General features: G+C 54.9%; 1 protein-coding gene across 1 annotated transcript in view; it reads right to left on the reverse strand.

Moving 5' to 3' along the window:
• Positions 1 to 569: 569 nt before the first annotated feature.
• The window catches only part of KRTCAP3 (keratinocyte associated protein 3), a 96,116-nt gene continuing 73,758 nt past the window's right edge, over positions 570 to 22,927 (reverse strand). Inside the window, exon 7 of the mRNA XM_075582825.1 lies at positions 570 to 1,183. The gene's annotated coding sequence lies outside the window, so the exon portion shown is untranslated. The remainder of the gene's footprint in view (positions 1,184 to 22,927) is intronic.

Consider the following 22,927-nt stretch of genomic DNA (forward strand, 5'->3'; position numbering starts at 1 on the left):
CCTGTGTCTCCCTGTCCCTTACCCCCTCTCCCCCCCCCCCCCTGCACGCTGCTGATGGGTGTATGGTCCTGTGTCTCACTGCCCCTTACCCCCTCTCCCCCCCCCCCCCCCTGCACGCTGCTGATGGGTGTATGGTCCTGTGTCTCACTGCCCCTTACCCCCTCTCCCCCCCCCCCCCCTGCACGCTGCTGATGGGTGTATGGTCCTGTGTCTCACTGCCCCTTACCCCCTCTCCCCCCCCCCCTGCACGCTGCTGATGGGTGTATGGTCCTGTGTCTCACTGCCCCTTACCCCCTCTCCCCCCCCCCCTGCACGCTGCTGATGGGTGTATGGTCCTGTGTCTCACTGCCCCTTACCCCCTCTCCCCCCAGCCATACATAAACAGGGGAGACTAAAAATACACGACAGGTCCCTTTTCGGCTCCGCGGGGCGTCACAAGGAACCAGATTCACCACAGAATAAAAAGGCAGACACGTGTTAAGTAAGAAACGGGTTTCATTGGGTTAATTGCTGAACAAATTTCACATTTTCATAAAAACAAGCATTAAAAAAAAGTAATAAAAATACAATTCTCATCACAAGAGATTTATTATTAATTGGACATTTCATTTAAAAAAAACATTTAATATGTAAAAAAAAAATTCAAGAAGAGGCTGTAAATAAACATGAAGTCCCTGAAACTGCAGATCCAGCCCGGAGCTACAAACAGAACACCTGGGGCCCGTCTGATAAAACAACTCCTGCAGTGCCTCGGACAACAGGGACTCTCCAAAAGACGAGAGTGCATGGAGGTCCATAATGTGCAGAGTAGCGGGCTCAGGACGGAGGAGGTAACGGGGATTACCGGAGCCCGCCAAATAACCACCCAGCAGGGAGGCGCTCTCCTGGCTTCCAGGGGCGGGTGCGATGCACTCAGTGTGTGGGGTCTGGATTCAGGAGTGTGAAGCCGCTTTGGTACGGATATTCCTTTATATACAAGATAGTATATATACACCGTCACGTGTCAGAAGCAGACTGTCGGTTCCGTCGGGTACAGGATTTCTGCTCTTGTAGCCGTCTAGTTCATAGTCGCGGCTCTTTCTGGATCTCCGGGGGTCTGTCAGGTCTGCACGTTGTGGTAATGGGATGGAGTGGTGATGTGGGGAGGTCCGTGCTCCAGGTGTGCAGGAGAGATGAGCAGCAGCTGAGAAGGAGAGCAGGTTATACTGAGCCTGGAACAGCCCCCCAGTCTCCAGCAGGGAAGCTTCACAACCTCCCCCCCACTACCCCGCAGATACCCCTCTCCCACTACCCCAGGGAAGACACACACACCTCTCTCCTGGACCTAGAGACTTGGAAATACATCCAAAATACTTTACCCATCTTCACACATTACCTGTTCTCACAGCTCTACCTCCGCACACTCCCACTTACTGCTTACTGCTTCCCCAACTCCCTCACACATTACCTGCTCTCACAGCTCTACCTCCTCACACTCCCACTTACTGCTTCCCCAACTCCCTCACACATTACCTGCTCTCACAGCTCTACCTCCGCACACTCCCACTTACTGCTTCCCCAACACCAACTCCCTCACACATTACCTGCTCTCACAGCTCTACCTCCACACACTCCCACTTACTGCTTCCCCAACTCCCTCACACATTACCTGCTCTCACAGCTCTACCTCCGCACACTCCCACTTACTGCTTCCCCAACTCCCTCACACATTACCTGCTCTCACAGCTCTACCTCCGCACACTCCCACTTACTGCTTCCCCAACTCCCTCACACATTACCTGCTCTCACAGCTCTACCTCCGCACACTCCCACTTACTGCTTCCCCAACTCCCTCACACATTACCTGCTCTCACAGCTCTACCTCTGCACACTCCCACTTACTGCTTCCCCAACTCCCCCACACATTACCTGCTCTCACAGCTCTACCTCCGCACACTCCCACTTACTGCTTCCCCAACTCCCTCACACATTACCTGCTCTCACAGCTCTACCTCCGCACACTCCCACTTACTGCTTCCCCAACACCAACTCCCTCACACATTACCTGCTCTCACAGCTCTACCTCCGCACACTCCCACTTACTGCTTCCCCAACTCCCTCACACATTACCTGCTCTCACAGCTCTACCTCCGCACACTCCCACTTACTGCTTCCCCAACTCCCTCACACATTACCTGCTCTCACAGCTCTACCTCCGCACACTCCCACTTACTGCTTCCCCAACTCCCCCACACATTACCTGCTCTCACAGCTCTACCTCCGCACACTTCCACTTACTGCTTCCCCAACTCACTCACACATTACCTGCTCTCACAGCTCAACCTCCGCACACTCCCACTTACTGCTTCCCCAACGCCAACTCCCTCACACATTACCTGCTCTCACAGCTCTACCTCCGCACACTCCCACTTACTGCTTCCCCAACTCCCTCACACATTACCTGCTCTCACAGCTCTACCTCCGCACACTCCCACTTACTGCTTCCCCAACTCCCTCACACATTACCTGCTCTCACAGCTCTACCTCCGCACACTCCCACTTACTGCTTCCCCAACTCCCTCACACATTACCTGCTCTCACAGCTCTACCTCCTCACACTCCCACTTACTGCTTCCCCAACTCCCTCACACATTACCTGCTCTCACAGCTCTACCTCCGCACACTTCCACTTACTGCTTCCCCAACACCAACTCCCTCACACATTACCTGCTCTCACAGCTCTACCTCCGCACACTCCCACTTACTGCTTCCCCAACACCAACTCCCTCACACATTACCTGCTCTCACAGCTCTACCTCCGCACACTCCCACTTACTGCTTCCCCAACTCCCTCACACATTACCTGCTCTCACAGCTCTACCTCCGCACACTCCCACTTACTGCTTCCCCAACTCCCTCACACATTACCTGCTCTCACAGCTCTACCTCCGCACACTTCCACTTACTGCTTCCCCAACTCCCTCACACATTACCTGCTCTCACAGCTCTACCTCCGCACACTCCCACTTACTGCTTCCCCAACTCCCTCACACATTACCTGCTCTCACAGCTCTACCCCCGCACACTCCCACTTACTGCTTCCCCAACTCCCTCACACATTACCTGCTCTCACAGCTCTACCTCCTCACACTCCCACTTACTGCTTCCCCAACTCCCTCACACATTACCTGCTCTCACAGCTCTACCTCCGCACACTCCCACTTACTGCTTCCCCAACACCAACTCCCTCACACATTACCTGCTCTCACAGCTCTACCTCCGCACACTCCCACTTACTGCTTCCCCAACTCCCTCACACATTACCTGCTCTCACAGCTCTACCTCCGCACACTCCCACTTACTGCTTCCCCAACTCCCTCACACATTACCTGCTCTCACAGCTCTACCTCCGCACACTCCCACTTACTGCTTCCCCAACTCCCTCACACATTACCTGCTCCCACAGCTCTACCTCCTCACACTCCCACTTACTGCTTCCCCAACGCCAACTCCCTCACACATTACCTGCTCTCACAGCTCTACCCCGCACATTCCCACTTACTGCTTCCCCAACTCCCTCACACATTACCTGCACTCACAGCTCTACCTCCGCACACTCCCACTTACTGCTTCCCCAACTCCCTCACACATTACCTGCTCTCACAGCTCTACCTCCGCACACTCCCACTTACTGCTTCCCCAACTCCCTCACACATTACCTGCTCTCACAGCTCTACCTCCGCACACTCCCACTTACTGCTTCCCCAACTCCCTCACACATTACCTGCTCTCACAGCTCTACCTCCGCACACTCCCACTTACTGCTTCCCCAACACCAACTCCCTCACCCACACATTACCTGCTCTCACAGCTCTACCTCCGCACACTCCCACTTACTGCTTCCCAACTCCCTCACACATTACCTACTCTCACAGCTCTACCTCCGCACACTCCCACTTACTGCTTACTGCTTCCTCAACTCCCTCACACATTACCTGCTCTCACAGCTCAACCTCCGCACACTCCCACTTACTGCTTACTGCTTCCTCAACTCCCTCACACATTACCTGCTCTCACAGCTCTACCTCCGCACACTCCCACTTACTGCTTCCCCAACACCAACTCCCCCACACATTACCTGCTCTCACAGCTCTACCTCCGCACACTCCCACTTACTGCTTCCCCAACACCAACTCCCCCACACATTACCTGCTCTCACAGCTCTACCTCCGCACACTCCCACTTACTGCTTCCCCAACTCCCTCACACATTACCTGCTCTCACAGCTCTACCTCCGCACACTCCCACTTACTGCTTCCCCAACACCAACTCCCTCACCCACACATTACCTGCTCTCACAGCTCTACCTCCGCACACTCCCACTTACTGCTTCCCAACTCCCTCTTACTGCTTCCCAACTCCCTCACACATTACCTACTCTCACAGCTCTACCTCAGCACACTCCCACTTACTGCTTACTGCTTCCTCAACTCCCTCACACATTACCTGCTCTCACAGCTCAACCTCCGCACACTCCCACTTACTGCTTACTGCTTCCTCAACTCCCTCACACATTACCTGCTCTCACTGCTCTACCTCCGCACACTCCCACTTACTGCTTCCCCAACTCCCTCACACATTACCTGCTCTCACAGCTCTACCTCCGCACACTCCCACTTACTGCTTCCCCAACTCCCTCACACATTACCTGCTCTCACAGCTCTACCTCCGCACACTCCCACTTACTGCTTCCCCAACTCCCTCACACATTACCTGCTCTCACAGCTCTACCTCCGCACACTCCCACTTACTGCTTCCCCAACTCCCTCACATATTACCTGCTCTCACAGCTCTACCTCCGCACACTCCCACTTACTGCTTCCCCAACTCCCTCACATATTACCTGCTCTCACAGCTCTACCTCCGCACACTCCCACTTACTGCTTCCCCAACACCAACTCCCTCACACATTACCTGCTCTCACAGCTCAACCTCCGCACACTCCCACTTGCTGCTTCCCCAACTCCCTCACACATTACCTGCTCTCACAGCTCTACCTCCGCACACTCCCACTTACTGCTTCCCCAACTCCCTCACACATTACCTGCTCTCACAGCTCTACCTCCGCACACTCCCACTTACTGCTTCCCCAACTCCCTCACACATTACCTGCTCTCACAGCTCTACCTCCGCACACACCCACTTATTGCTTCCCCAACTCCCTCACACATTACCTGCTCTCACAGCTCTACCTCCGCACACTCCCACTTACTGCTTCCCCAACTCCCTCACACATTACCTGCTCTCACAGCTCTACCTCCTCACACTCCCACTTACTGCTTCCCCAACACCAACTCCCTCACACATTACCTGCTCTCACAGCTCTACCTCCGCACACTCCCACTTACTGCTTCCCCAACTCCCTCACACATTACCTGCTCTCACAGCTCTACCTCCGCACACTCCCACTTACTGCTTCCCCAACTCCCCCACACATTACCTGCTCTCACTGCTCTACCTCCGCACACTCCCACTTACTGCTTCCCCAACTCCCTCACACATTACCTGCTCTCACAGCTCAACCTCCGCACACTCCCACTTACTGCTTCCCCAACACCAACTCCCTCACACATTATCTGCACTCACAGCTCTACCTCCGCACACTCCCACTTACTGCTTCCCCAACTCCCTCACACATTACCTGCTCTCACAGCTCTACCTCCGCACACTCCCACTTACTGCTTCCCCAACTCCCTCACACATTACCTGCTCTCACAGCTCTACCTCCTCACACTCCCACTTACTGCTTCCCCAACTCCCTCACACATTACCTGCTCTCACAGCTCTACCTCCGCACACTCCCACTTACTGCTTCCCCAACACCAACTCCCTCACACATTACCTGCTCTCACAGCTCTACCTCCGCACACTCCCACTTACTGCTTCCCCAACACCAACTCCCTCACACATTACCTGCTCTCACAGCTCTACCTCCGCACACTCCCACTTACTGCTTCCCCAACACCAACTCCCTCACACATTACCTGCTCTCACAGCTGTACCTCCGCACACTCCCACTTACTGCTTCCCCAACTCCCTCACACATTACCCGCTCTCACAGCTCTACCTCCGCACACTCCCACTTACTGCTTCCCCAACTCCCCCACACATTACCTGCTCTCACAGCTCTACCTCCGCACACTCCCACTTACTGCTTCCCCAACTCCCTCACACATTACCTGCTCTCACAGCTCTACCTCCGCACACTCCCACTTACTGCTTCCCCAACTCCCTCACACATTACCTGCTCTCACAGCTCTACCTCCGCACACTCCCACTTACTGCTTCCCCAACTCCCTCACACATTACCCGCTCTCACAGCTCTACCTCCGCACACTCCCACTTACTGCTTCCCCAACTCCCTCACACATTACCTGCTCTCACAGCTCTACCTCCGCACACTCCCACTTACTGCGTCCCCAACTCCCTCACACATTACCTGCTCTCACAGCTCAACCTCCGCACACTCCCACTTACTGCTTCCCCAACTCCCTCACACATTACCTACTCACAGCTCTACCTCCGCACACTCCCACTTACTGCTTCCCCAGCGCCAACTCCCTCACACATTACCTACTCTCACAGCTCTACCTCCGCACACTCCCACTTACTGCTTCCCCAACTCCCCTCACACATTACCTGCTCTCACAGCTCAACCTCCGCACACTCCCACTTACTGCTTCCCCAACTCCCTCACACATTACCTGCTCTCACAGCTCTACCTCCGCACACTCCCACTTACTGCTTCCCCAACTCCCTCACACATTACCTGCTCTCACAGCTCTACCTCCGCACACTCCCACTTACTGCTTCCCCAACTCCCTCACACATTACCTGCTCTCACAGCTCTACCTCCCCACACTCCCACTTACTGCTTCCCCAACTCCCTCACACATTACCTGCTCTCACAGCTCTACCTCCGCACACTCCCACTTACTGCTTCCCCAACTCCCTCACACATTACCTGCTCTCACAGCTCTACCTCCGCACACTCCCAATTACTGCTTCCCCAACTCCCCCACACATTACCTGCTCTCACTGCTCTACCTCCGCACACTCCCACTTACTGCTTCCCCAACTCCCTCACACATTACCTGCTCTCACAGCTCTACCTCCGCACACTCCCACTTACTGCTTCCCCAACTCCCTCACACATTATCTGCACTCACAGCTCTACCTCCGCACACTCCCACTTACTGCTTCCCCAACTCCCCTCACACATTACCTGCTCTCACAGCTCTACCTCCGCACACTCCCACTTACTGCTTCACCAACGCCAACTCCCTCACACATTACCTGCTCTCACAGCTCAACCTCCGCACACTCCCACTTACTGCTTCCCCAACTCCCCCACACATTACCTGCTCTCACTGCTCTACCTCCGCACACTCCCACTTACTGCTTCACCAACGCCAACTCCCTCACACATTACCCGCTGTCACAGCTCTACCTCCGCACACTCCCACTTACTGCTTCCCCAACCCCTCACACATTACCTGCTCTCACAGCTCAACCTCCGCACACTCCCACTTACTGCTTCCCCAACTCCCCCACACATTACCTGCTCTCACTGCTCTACCTCTGCACACTCCCACTTACTGCTTCCCCAACTCCCCCACACATTACCTGCTCTCACTGCTCTACCTCCGCACACTCCCACTTACTGCTTCCCCAACCCCTCACACATTACCTGCTCTCACAGCTCAACCTCCGCACACTCCCACTTACTGCTTCCCCAACTCCCTCACACATTACCTGCTCTCACAGCTCTACCTCCGCACACTCCCACTTACTGCTTCCCCAACACCAACTCCCTCACACATTACCTGCTCTCACAGCTCTACCTCCGCACACTCCCACTTACTGCTTCCCCAACCCCTCACACATTACCTGCTCTCACAGCTCTACCTCCGCACACTCCCACTTACTGCTTCCCCAACTCCCTCACACATTACCTGCTCTCACAGCTCTACCTCCGCACACTCCCACTTACTGCTTCCCCAACACCAACTCCCTCACACATTACCTGCTCTCACAGCTCTACCTCCGCACACTCCCACTTACTGCTTCCCCAACTCCCTCACACATTACCTGCTCTCACAGCTCTACCTCCGCACACTCCCACTTACTGCTTCCCCAACTCCCTCACACATTACCTGCTCTCACAGCTCTACCTCCGCGCACACCCACTTACTGCTTCCCCAACTCCCCTCACACATTACCTGCTCTCACAGCTCTACCTCTGCACACTCCCACTTACTGCTTCCCCAACTCCCTCACACATTACCTGCTCTCACAGCTCTACCTCCGCACACTCCCACTTACTGCTTCCCCAACTCCCTCACACATTACCTGCTCTCACAGCTCTACCTCCGCACACTCCCACTTACTGCTTCCCCAACTCCCTCACACATTACCTGCTCTCACAGCTCTACCTCCGCACACTCCCACTTACTGCTTCCCCAACACCAACTCCCTCACACATTACCTGCTCTCACAGCTCTACCTCCGCACACTCCCACTTACTGCTTCCCCAACTCCCTCACACATTACCTGCTCTCACAGCTCTACCTCCGCACACTCCCACTTACTGCTTCCCCAACACCAACTCCCTCACACATTACCTGCTCTCACAGCTCTACCTCCGCACACTCCCACTTACTGCTTCCCCAACTCCCTCACACATTACCTGCTCTCACAGCTCTACCTCCGCACACGCCCACTTACTGCTTCCCCAACTCCCTCACACATTACCTGCTCTGACAGCTCTACCGCCGCACACTCCCACTTACTGCTTCCCCAACACCAACTCCCTCACACATTACCTGCTCTCACAGCTCTACCTCCGCACACTCCCACTTACTGCTTCCCCAACTCCTTCACACATTACCTGCTCTCACAGCTCTACCTCCGCACACTCCCACTTACTGCTTCCCCAACTCCCTCACACATTACCTGCTCTCACAGCTCTACCTCCGCACACTCCCACTTACTGCTTCCCCAACTCCCTCACACATTACCTGCTCTCACAGCTCTACCTCCGCACACTCCCACTTACTGCTTCCCCAACGCCAACTCCCTCACACATTACCTGCTCTCACAGCTCTACCTCTGCACACTCCCACTTACTGCTTCCCCAACACCAACTCCCTCACACATTACCTGCTCTCACACCTCTACCTCCGCACACTCCCACTTACTGCTTCCCCAACACCAACTCCTTCACACATTACCTGCTCTCACAGCTCTACCTCCGCACACTCCCACTTACTGCTTCCTCAACTCCCTCACACATTACCTGCTCTCACAGCTCTACCTCCGCACACTCCCACTTACTGCTTCCCCAACTCCCTCACACATTACCTGCTCTCACAGCTCTACCTCCACACACTCCCACTTACTGCTTCCCCAACTTCCTCACACATTACTTGCTCTCACAGCTCTACCTCCGCACACTCCCACTTACTGCTTCCCCAACTCCCTGACACATTACCTGCTCTCACTGCTCTACCTCCTCACACTCCCACTTACTGCTTCCCCAACTCCCTCACACATTACCTGCTCTCACAGCTCTACCTCCGCACACTCCCACAATGCCAACTCCCTCACACATTACCTGCTCTCACAGCTCTACCTCCGCACACTCCCACTTACTGCTTACTGCTTCCCCAACTCCCTCACACATTACCTGCTCTCACAGCTCTACCTCCGCACACTCCCACTTACTGCTTCCCCAACTCCCTCACACATTACCTGCTCTGACAGCTCTACCGCCGCACACTCCCACTTACTGCTTCCCCAACACCAACTCCCTCACACATTACCTGCTCTCACAGCTCTACCTCCCCACACTCCCACTTACTGCTTCCCCAACTCCTTCACACATTACCTGCTCTCACAGCTCTACCTCCGCACACTCCCACTTACTGCTTCCCCAACTCCCTCACACATTACCTGCTCTCACAGCTCTACCTGCGCACACTCCCACTTACTGCTTCCCCAACTCCTTCACACATTACCTGCTCTCACAGCTCTACCTCCGCACACTCCCACTTACTGCTTCCCCAACACCAACTCCCTCACACATTACCTGCTCTCACAGACCTACCTCCCCACACTCCCACTTACTGCTTCCCCAACTCCTTCACACATTACCTGCTCTCACAGCTCTACCTCCGCACACTCCCACTTACTGCTTCCCCAACTCCCTCACACATTACCTGCTCTCACAGCTCTACCTGCGCACACTCCCACTTACTGCTTCCCCAACTCCCTCACACATTACCTACTCACAGCTCTACCTGCGCACACTCCCACTTACTGCTTCCCCAACTCCCTCACACATTACCTGCTCTCACTGCTCTACCTCCGCACACTCCCACTTACTGCTTCCCCAACACCAACTCCCTCACACATTACCTGCTCTCACACCTCTACCTCCGCACACTCCCACTTACTGCTTCCCCAACACCAACTCCTTCACACATTACCTGCTCTCACAGCTCTACCTCCGCACACTCCCACTTACTGCTTCCTCAACTCCCTCACACATTACCTGCTCTCACAGCTCTACCTCCGCACACTCCCACTTACTGCTTCCCCAACTCCCTCACACATTACCTGCTCTCACAGCTCTACCTCCGCACACTCCCACTTACTGCTTCCCCAACTCCCTGACACATTACCTGCTCTCACTGCTCTACCTCCTCACACTCCCACTTACTGCTTCCCCAACTCCCTCACACATTACCTGCTCTCACAGCTCTACCTCCGCACACTCCCACTTACTGCTTCCCCAACACCAACTCCCTCACACATTACCTGCTCTCACAGCTCTACATCCGCACAATCCCACTTACTGCTTCCCCAACTCCCTCACACATTACCTGCTCTCACAGCTCTACCTCCACACACTCCCACTTACTGCTTCCCCAACTCCCTCACACATTACCTGCTCTCACAGCTCTACCTCCGCACACTCCCACTTACTGCTTCCCCAACCCCAACTCCCTCACACATTACCTGCTCTCACAGCTCTACCTCCGCACACTCCCACTTACTGCTTCCCCAACTCCCTCACACATTACCTGCTCTCACAGCTCTACCTCCGCACACTCCCACTTACTGCTTCCCCAACTCCCTCACACATTACCTGCTCTCACAGCTCTACCTCCGCACACTCCCACTTACTGCTTCCCCAACCCCAACTCCCTCACACATTACCTGCTCTCACAGCTCTACCTCCGCACACTCCCACTTACTGCTTCCCCAACTCCCCCACACATTACCTGCTCTCACAGCTCAACCTCCGCACACTCCCACTTACTGCTTCCCCAACTCCCTCACACATTACCTGCTCTCACAGCTCTACCTCCGCACACTCCCACTTACTGCTTCCCCAACCCCAACTCCCTCACACATTACCTGCTCTCACAGCTCTACCTCCGCACACTCCCACTTACTGCTTCCCCAACTCCCTCACACATTACCTGCTCTCACAGCTCTACCTCCGCACACTCTCACTTACTGCTTCCCCAACTCCCTCACACATTACCTGCTCTCACAGCTCTACCTCCGCACACTCCCACTTACTGCTTCCCCAACTCTCTCACACATTACCTGCTCTCACTGCTCTACCTTCTCACACTCCCACTTACTGCTTCCCCAACTCCCTCACACATTACCCGCTCTCACAGCTCTACCTCCGCACACTCCCACTTACTGCTTCCCCAACTCCCTCACACATTACCTGCTCTCACAGCTCCACCTCCGCACACTCCCACTTACTGCTTCCCCAACACCAACTCCCTCACACATTACCTGCTCTCACAGCTCTACCTCCGCACACTCCCACTTACTGCTTCCCCAACTCCCTCACACATTACCTGCTCTCACAGCTCTACCTCCGCACACTCTCACTTACTGCTTCCCCAACTCCCTCACACATTACCTGCTCTCACAGCTCTACCTCCGCACACACCCACTTATTGCTTCCCCAACTCCCTCACACATTACCTGCTCTCACAGCTCTACCTCCGCACACTCCCACTTACTGCTTCCCCAACTCCCTCACACATTACCTGCTCTCACAGCTCTACCTCCTCACACTCCCACTTACTGCTTCCCCAACACCAACTCCCTCACACATTACCTGCTCTCACAGCTCTACCTCCGCACACTCCCACTTACTGCTTCCCCACCCCAACTCCCTCACACATTACCTGCTCTCACAGCTCTACCTCCGCACACTCCCACTTACTGCTTCCCCAACTCCCCCACACATTACCTGCTCTCACTGCTCTACCTCCGCACACTCCCACTTACTGCTTCCCCAACTCCCTCACACATTACCTGCTCTCACAGCTCTACCTCCGCACACTCCCACTTACTGCTTCCCCAACTCCCCTCACACATTACCTGCTCTCACAGCTCAACCTCCGCACACTCCCACTTACTGCTTCCCCAACACCAACTCCCTCACACATTATCTGCACTCACAGCTCTACCTCCGCACACTCCCACTTACTGCTTCCCCAACTCCCTCACACATTACCTGCTTTCACAGCTCTACCTCCGCACACTCCCACTTACTGCTTCCCCAACTCCCTCACACATTACCTGCTCTCACAGCTCTACCTCCTCACACTCCCACTTACTGCTTCCCCAACTCCCTCACACATTACCTGCTCTCACAGCTCTACCTCCGCACACTCCCACTTACTGCTTCCCCAACACCAACTCCCTCACACATTACCTGCTCTCACAGCTCTACCTCCGCACACTCCCACTTACTGCTTCCCCAACACCAACTCCCTCACACATTACCTGCTCTCACAGCTCTACCTCCGCACACTCCCACTTACTGCTTCCCCAACACCAACTCCCTCACACATTACCTGCTCTCACAGCTGTACCTCCGCACACTCCCACATACTGCTTCCCCAACTCCCTCACACATTACCCGCTCTCACAGCTCTACCTCCGCACACTCCCACTTACTGCTTCCCCAACTCCCCCACACATTACCTGCTCTCACAGCTCTACCTCCGCACACTCCCACTTACTGCTTCCCCAACTCCCTCACACATTACCTGCTCTCACAGCTCTACCTCCGCACACTCCCACTTACTGCTTCCCCAACTCCCTCACACATTACCTGCTCTCACAGCTCTACCTCCGCACACTCCCACTTACTGCTTCCCCAACTCCCTCACACATTACCCGCTCTCACAGCTCTACCTCCGCACACTCCCACTTACTGCTTCCCCAACTCCCTCACACATTACCTGCTCTCACAGCTCTACCTCCGCACACTCCCACTTACTGCGTCCCCAACTCCCTCACACATTACCTGCTCTCACAGCTCAACCTCCGCACACTCCCACTTACTGCTTCCCCAACTCCCTCACACATTACCTACTCACAGCTCTACCTCCGCACACTCCCACTTACTGCTTCCCCAGCGCCAACTCCCTCACACATTACCTACTCTCACAGCTCTACCTCCGCACACTCCCACTTACTGCTTCCCCAACACCAACTCCCTCACACATTACCCGCTCTCACAGCTCTACCTCCGCACACTCCCACTTACTGCTTCCCCAACTCCCTCACACATTACCTGCTCTCACAGCTCTACCTCCGCACACTCCCACTTACTGCTTCCCCAACTCCCCTCACACATTACCTGCTCTCACAGCTCAACCTCCGCACACTCCCACTTACTGCTTCCCCAACTCCCTCACACATTACCTGCTCTCACAGCTCTACCTCCGCACACTCCCACTTACTGCTTCCCCAACCCCAACTCCCTCACACATTACCTGCTCTCACAGCTCTACCTCCGCACACTCCCACTTACTGCTTCCCCAACTCCCTCACACATTACCTGCTCTCACAGCTCTACCTCCGCACACTCTCACTTACTGCTTCCCCAACTCCCTCACACATTACCTGCTCTCACAGCTCTACCTCCGCACACTCCCACTTACTGCTTCCCCAACTCTCTCACACATTACCTGCTCTCACTGCTCTACCTTCTCACACTCCCACTTACTGCTTCCCCAACTCCCTCACACATTACCCGCTCTCACAGCTCTACCTCCGCACACTCCCACTTACTGCTTCCCCAACTCCCTCACACATTACCTGCTCTCACAGCTCCACCTCCGCACACTCCCACTTACTGCTTCCCCAACACCAACTCCCTCACACATTACCTGCTCTCACAGCTCTACCTCCGCACACTCCCACTTACTGCTTCCCCAACTCCCTCACACATTACCTGCTCTCACAGCTCTACCTCCGCACACTCTCACTTACTGCTTCCCCAACTCCCTCACACATTACCTGCTCTCACAGCTCTACCTCCGCACACACCCACTTATTGCTTCCCCAACTCCCTCACACATTACCTGCTCTCACAGCTCTACCTCCGCACACTCCCACTTACTGCTTCCCCAACTCCCTCACACATTACCTGCTCTCACAGCTCTACCTCCTCACACTCCCACTTACTGCTTCCCCAACACCAACTCCCTCACACATTACCTGCTCTCACAGCTCTACCTCCGCACACTCCCACTTACTGCTTCCCCAACTCCCTCACACATTACCTGCTCTCACAGCTCTACCTCCGCACACTCCCACTTACTGCTTCCCCAACTCCCCCACACATTACCTGCTCTCACTGCTCTACCTCCGCACACTCCCACTTACTGCTTCCCCAACTCCCTCACACATTACACTGGCGACACACTTTATTCGAGCTTGGCTAGTCCCACGAATTCGGGTATACCCGGGTGTATTGAGGTTTGTGACTGTTTTCTGCCCGAGTACATTGAGTTATTTTCCAAGCAGGGATTGAAGCATTTTATTCCCGCTGGCTGCAATACTGCACAGTATATATATATAAACTGCATTACAATTCATGAATTTATGCCATCTGGTAGACACGCGAAGCATTGCAGCCTATTAAATCCTAATCATTATCATTTAACAGATCAGCCGCCCATCAGCCAGGCATGAACCCAGGCTGGGAAGGCAAATGCAACGGGGCTTGTCAGAGGTTAGGAGTGGCGCATTCCAGGTATCTGCCAGGTACATACCGGGTATTTACTCGAATAAAGTGTGTCGGTGCAGTACCTGCTCTCACAGCTCTACCTCCGCACACTCCCACTTACTGCTTCCCCAACTCCCCTCACACATTACCTGCTCTCACAGCTCAACCTCCGCACACTCCCACTTACTGCTTCCCCAACACCAACTCCCTCACACATTATCTGCACTCACAGCTCTACCTCCGCACACTCCCACTTACTGCTTCCCCAACTCCCTCACACATTACCTGCTTTCACAGCTCTACCTCCGCACACTCCCACTTACTGCTTCCCCAACTCCCTCACACATTACCTGCTCTCACAGCTCTACCTCCTCACACTCCCACTTACTGCTTCCCCAACTCCCTCACACATTACCTGCTCTCACAGCTCTACCTCCGCACACTCCCACTTACTGCTTCCCCAACACCAACTCCCTCACACATTACCTGCTCTCACAGCTCTACCTCCGCACACTCCCACTTACTGCTTCCCCAACACCAACTCCCTCACACATTACCTGCTCTCACAGCTCTACCTCCGCACACTCCCACTTACTGCTTCCCCAACACCAACTCCCTCACACATTACCTGCTCTCACAGCTGTACCTCCGCACACTCCCACATACTGCTTCCCCAACTCCCTCACACATTACCCGCTCTCACAGCTCTACCTCCGCACACTCCCACTTACTGCTTCCCCAACTCCCCCACACATTACCTGCTCTCACAGCTCTACCTCCGCACACTCCCACTTACTGCTTCCCCAACTCCCTCACACATTACCTGCTCTCACAGCTCTACCTCCGCACACTCCCACTTACTGCTTCCCCAACTCCCTCACACATTACCCGCTCTCACAGCTCTACCTCCGCACACTCCCACTTACTGCTTCCCCAACTCCCTCACACATTACCTGCTCTCACAGCTCTACCTCCGCACACTCCCACTTACTGCGTCCCCAACTCCCTCACACATTACCTGCTCTCACAGCTCAACCTCCGCACACTCCCACTTACTGCTTCCCCAACTCCCTCACACATTACCTACTCACAGCTCTACCTCCGCACACTCCCACTTACTGCTTCCCCAGCGCCAACTCCCTCACACATTACCTACTCTCACAGCTCTACCTCCGCACACTCCCACTTACTGCTTCCCCAACTCCCCTCACACATTACCTGCTCTCACAGCTCAACCTCCGCACACTCCCACTTACTGCTTCCCCAACTCCCTCACACATTACCTGCTCTCACAGCTCTACCTCCGCACACTCCCACTTACTGCTTCCCCAACTCCCTCACACATTACCTGCTCTCACAGCTCTACCTCCGCACACTCCCACTTACTGCTTCCCCAACTCCCTCACACATTACCTGCTCTCACAGCTCTACCTCCCCACACTCCCACTTACTGCTTCCCCAACTCCCTCACACATTACCTGCTCTCACAGCTCTACCTCCGCACACTCCCACTTACTGCTTCCCCAACTCCCTCACACATTACCTGCTCTCACAGCTCTACCTCCGCACACTCCCACTTACTGCTTCCCCAACTCCCCCACACATTACCTGCTCTCACTGCTCTACCTCCGCACACTCCCACTTACTGCTTCCCCAACTCCCTCACACATTACCTGCTCTCACAGCTCTACCTCCGCACACTCCCACTTACTGCTTCCCCAACTCCCTCACACATTATCTGCACTCACAGCTCTACCTCCGCACACTCCCACTTACTGCTTCCCCAACTCCCCTCACACATTACCTGCTCTCACAGCTCTACCTCCGCACACTCCCACTTACTGCTTCACCAACGCCAACTCCCTCACACATTACCTGCTCTCACAGCTCAACCTCCGCACACTCCCACTTACTGCTTCCCCAACTCCCCCACACATTACCTGCTCTCACTGCTCTACCTCCGCACACTCCCACTTACTGCTTCCCCAACCCCTCACACATTACCTGCTCTCACAGCTCAACCTCCGCACACTCCCACTTACTGCTTCCCCAACTCCCCCACACATTACCTGCTCTCACAGCTCTACCTCCGCACACTCCCACTTACTGCTTCCCCAACTCCCCCACACATTACCTGCTCTCACTGCTCTACCTCCGCACACTCCCACTTACTGCTTCCCCAACCCCTCACACATTACCTGCTCTCACAGCTCAACCTCCGCACACTCCCACTTACTGCTTCCCCAACTCCCTCACACATTACCTGCTCTCACAGCTCTACCTCCGCACACTCCCACTTACTGCTTCCCCAACACCAACTCCCTCACACATTACCTGCTCTCACAGCTCTACCTCCGCACACTCCCACTTACTGCTTCCCCAACCCCTCACACATTACCTGCTCTCACAGCTCTACCTCCGCACACTCCCACTTACTGCTTCCCCAACTCCCTCACACATTACCTGCTCTCACAGCTCTACCTCCGCACACTCCCACTTACTGCTTCCCCAACACCAACTCCCTCACACATTACCTGCTCTCACAGCTCTACCTCCGCACACTCCCACTTACTGCTTCCCCAACTCCCTCACACATTACCTGCTCTCACAGCTCTACCTCCGCACACTCCCACTTACTGCTTCCCCAACACCAACTCCCTCACACATTACCTGCTCTCACAGCTCTACCTCCGCACACTCCCACTTACTGCTTCCCCAACACCAACTCCCTCACACATTACCTGCTCTCACAGCTCTACCTCCGCACACTCCCACTTACTGCTTCCCCAACACCAACTCCCTCACACATTACCTGCTCTCACAGCTCTACCTCCGCACACTCCCACTTACTGCGTCCCCAACTCCCTCACACATTACCTACTCTCACAGCTCTACCTCCGCACACTCCCACTTACTGCTTCCCCAACACCAACTCCCTCACACATTACCTGCTCTCACAGCTCTACCTCCGCACACTCCCACTTACTGCTTCCCCAACTCCCTCACACATTACCTACTCTCACAGCTCTACCTCCGCACACTCCCACTTACTGCTTCCCCAACTCCCTCACACATTACCTGCTCTCACAGCTCTACCTCCGCACACTCCCACTTACTGCTTCCCCAACCCCTCACACATTACCTGCTCTCACAGCTCAACCTCCGCACACTCCCACTTACTGCTTCCCCAACTCCCTCACACATTACCTGCTCTCACAGCTCTACCTCCGCGCACACCCACTTACTGCTTCCCCAACTCCCTCACACATTACCTGCTCTGACAGCTCTACCGCCGCACACTCCCACTTACTGCTTCCCCAACACCAACTCCCTCACACATTACCTGCTCTCACAGCTCTACCTCCGCACACTCCCACTTACTGCTTCCCCAACTCCTTCACACATTACCTGCTCTCACAGCTCTACCTCCGCACACGCCCACTTACTGCTTCCCCAACTCCCTCACACATTACCTGCTCTGACAGCTCTACCGCCGCACACTCCCACTTACTGCTTCCCCAACACCAACTCCCTCACACATTACCTGCTCTCACAGCTCTACCTCCGCACACTCCCACTTACTGCTTCCCCAACTCCTTCACACATTACCTGCTCTCACAGCTCTACCTCCGCACACTCCCACTTACTGCTTCCCCAACTCCCTCACACATTACCTGCTCTCACAGCTCTACCTCCGCACACTCCCACTTACTGCTTCCCCAACTCCCTCACACATTACCTGCTCTCACAGCTCTACCTCCGCACACTCCCACTTACTGCTTCCCCAACGCCAACTCCCTCACACATTACCTGCTCTCACAGCTCTACCTCCGCACACTCCCACTTACTGCTTCCCCAACACCAACTCCCTCACACATTACCTGCTCTCACAGCTCTACCTCTGCACACTCCCACTTACTGCTTCCCCAACACCAACTCCCTCACACATTACCTGCTCTCACACCTCTACCTCCGCACACTCCCACTTACTGCTTCCCCAACACCAACTCCTTCACACATTACCTGCTCTCACAGCTCTACCTCCGCACACTCCCACTTACTGCTTCCTCAACTCCCTCACACATTACCTGCTCTCACAGCTCTACCTCCGCACACTCCCACTTACTGCTTCCCCAACTCCCTCACACATTACCTGCTCTCACAGCTCTACCTCCACACACTCCCACTTACTGCTTCCCCAACTCCCTGACACATTACCTGCTCTCACTGCTCTACCTCCTCACACTCCCACTTACTGCTTCCCCAACTCCCTCACACATTACCTGCTCTCACAGCTCTACCTCCGCACACTCCCACAATGCCAACTCCCTCACACATTACCTGCTCTCACAGCTCTACCTCCGCACACTCCCACTTACTGCTTACTGCTTCCCCAACTCCCTCACACATTACCTGCTCTCACAGCTCTACCTCCCCACACTCCCACTTACTGCTTCCCCAACACCAACTCCCTCACACATTACCTGCTCTCACAGCTCTACCTCCGCACACTCCCACTTACTGCTTCCCCAACTCCCTCACACATTACCTGCTCTGACAGCTCTACCGCCGCACACTCCCACTTACTGCTTCCCCAACACCAACTCCCTCACACATTACCTGCTCTCACAGCTCTACCTCCCCACACTCCCACTTACTGCTTCCCCAACTCCTTCACACATTACCTGCTCTCACAGCTCTACCTCCGCACACTCCCACTTACTGCTTCCCCAACACCAACTCCCTCACACATTACCTGCTCTCACAGCTCTACCTCCGCACACTCCCACTTACTGCTTCCCCAACTCCCTCACACATTACCTGCTCTGACAGCTCTACCGCCGCACACTCCCACTTACTGCTTCCCCAACACCAACTCCCTCACACATTACCTGCTCTCACAGCTCTACCTCCCCACACTCCCACTTACTGCTTCCCCAACTCCTTCACACATTACCTGCTCTCACAGCTCTACCTCCGCACACTCCCACTTACTGCTTCCCCAACTCCCTCACACATTACCTGCTCTCACAGCTCTACCTGCGCACACTCCCACTTACTGCTTCCCCAACTCCTTCACACATTACCTGCTCTCACAGCTCTACCTCCGCACACTCCCACTTACTGCTTCCCCAACACCAACTCCCTCACACATTACCTGCTCTCACAGACCTACCTCCCCACACTCCCACTTACTGCTTCCCCAACTCCTTCACACATTACCTGCTCTCACAGCTCTACCTCCGCACACTCCCACTTACTGCTTCCCCAACTCCCTCACACATTACCTGCTCTCACAGCTCTACCTGCGCACACTCCCACTTACTGCTTCCCCAACTCCCTCACACATTACCTACTCACAGCTCTACCTGCGCACACTCCCACTTACTGCTTCCCCAACTCCCTCACACATTACCTGCTCTCACTGCTCTACCTCCGCACACTCCCACTTACTGCTTCCCCAACACCAACTCCCTCACACATTACCTGCTCTCACACCTCTACCTCCGCACACTCCCACTTACTGCTTCCCCAACACCAACTCCTTCACACATTACCTGCTCTCACAGCTCTACCTCCGCACACTCCCACTTACTGCTTCCTCAACTCCCTCACACATTACCTGCTCTCACAGCTCTACCTCCGCACACTCCCACTTACTGCTTCCCCAACTCCCTCACACATTACCTGCTCTCACAGCTCTACCTCCGCACACTCCCACTTACTGCTTCCCCAACTCCCTCACACATTACCTGCTCTCACAGCTCTACCTCCGCACACTCCCACTTACTGCTTCCCCAACTCCCTGACACATTACCTGCTCTCACTGCTCTACCTCCTCACACTCCCACTTACTGCTTCCCCAACTCCCTCACACATTACCTGCTCTCACAGCTCTACCTCCGCACACTCCCACTTACTGCTTCCCCAACACCAACTCCCTCACACATTACCTGCTCTCACAGCTCTACATCCGCACAATCCCACTTACTGCTTCCCCAACTCCCTCACACATTACCTGCTCTCACAGCTCTACCTCCGCACATTCCCACTTACTGCTTCCCCAACACCAACTCCCTCACACATTACCTGCTCTCACAGCTCTACCTCCACACACTCCCACTTACTGCTTCCCCAACTCCCTCACACATTACCTGCTCTCACAGCTCTACCTCCGCACACTCCCACTTACTGCTTCCCCAACTCCCTCACACATTACCTGCTCTCACAGCTCTACCTCCTCACACTCCCACTTACTGCTTCCCCAACTCCCTCACACATTACCTGCTCTCACAGCTCTACCTCCGCACACTCCCACTTACTGCTTCCCCAACACCAACTCCCTCACACATTACCTGCTCTCACAGCTCTACCTCCGCACACTCCCACTTACTGCTTCCCCAACACCAACTCCCTCACACATTACCTGCTCTCACAGCTCTACCTCCGCACACTCCCACTTACTGCTTCCCCAACACCAACTCCCTCACACATTACCTGCTCTCACAGCTGTACCTCCGCACACTCCCACATACTGCTTCCCCAACTCCCTCACACATTACCCGCTCTCACAGCTCTACCTCCGCACACTCCCACTTACTGCTTCCCCAACTCCCCCACACATTACCTGCTCTCACAGCTCTACCTCCGCACACTCCCACTTACTGCTTCCCCAACTCCCTCACACATTACCTGCTCTCACAGCTCTACCTCCGCACACTCCCACTTACTGCTTCCCCAACTCCCTCACACATTACCCGCTCTCACAGCTCTACCTCCGCACACTCCCACTTACTGCTTCCCCAACTCCCTCACACATTACCTGCTCTCACAGCTCTACCTCCGCACACTCCCACTTACTGCGTCCCCAACTCCCTCACACATTACCTGCTCTCACAGCTCAACCTCCGCACACTCCCACTTACTGCTTCCCCAACTCCCTCACACATTACCTACTCACAGCTCTACCTCCGCACACTCCCACTTACTGCTTCCCCAGCGCCAACTCCCTCACACATTACCTACTCTCACAGCTCTACCTCCGCACACTCCCACTTACTGCTTCCCCAACTCCCCTCACACATTACCTGCTCTCACAGCTCAACCTCCGCACACTCCCACTTACTGCTTCCCCAACTCCCTCACACATTACCTGCTCTCACAGCTCTACCTCCGCACACTCCCACTTACTGCTTCCCCAACTCCCTCACACATTACCTGCTCTCACAGCTCTACCTCCGCACACTCCCACTTACTGCTTCCCCAACTCCCTCACACATTACCTGCTCTCACAGCTCTACCTCCCCACACTCCCACTTACTGCTTCCCCAACTCCCTCACACATTACCTGCTCTCACAGCTCTACCTCCGCACACTCCCACTTACTGCTTCCCCAACTCCCTCACACATTACCTGCTCTCACAGCTCTACCTCCGCACACTCCCACTTACTGCTTCCCCAACTCCCCCACACATTACCTGCTCTCACTGCTCTACCTCCGCACACTCCCACTTACTGCTTCCCCAACTCCCTCACACATTACCTGCTCTCACAGCTCTACCTCCGCACACTCCCACTTACTGCTTCCCCAACTCCCTCACACATTATCTGCACTCACAGCTCTACCTCCGCACACTCCCACTTACTGCTTCCCCAACTCCCCTCACACATTACCTGCTCTCACAGCTCTACCTCCGCACACTCCCACTTACTGCTTCACCAACGCCAACTCCCTCACACATTACCTGCTCTCACAGCTCAACCTCCGCACACTCCCACTTACTGCTTCCCCAACTCCCCCACACATTACCTGCTCTCACTGCTCTA

Source organism: Ascaphus truei, unplaced genomic scaffold, assembly GCF_040206685.1.
Source record: "Ascaphus truei isolate aAscTru1 unplaced genomic scaffold, aAscTru1.hap1 HAP1_SCAFFOLD_257, whole genome shotgun sequence".
In the NCBI taxonomy this organism is placed as follows: Eukaryota; Metazoa; Chordata; class Amphibia; order Anura; family Ascaphidae; genus Ascaphus; species Ascaphus truei.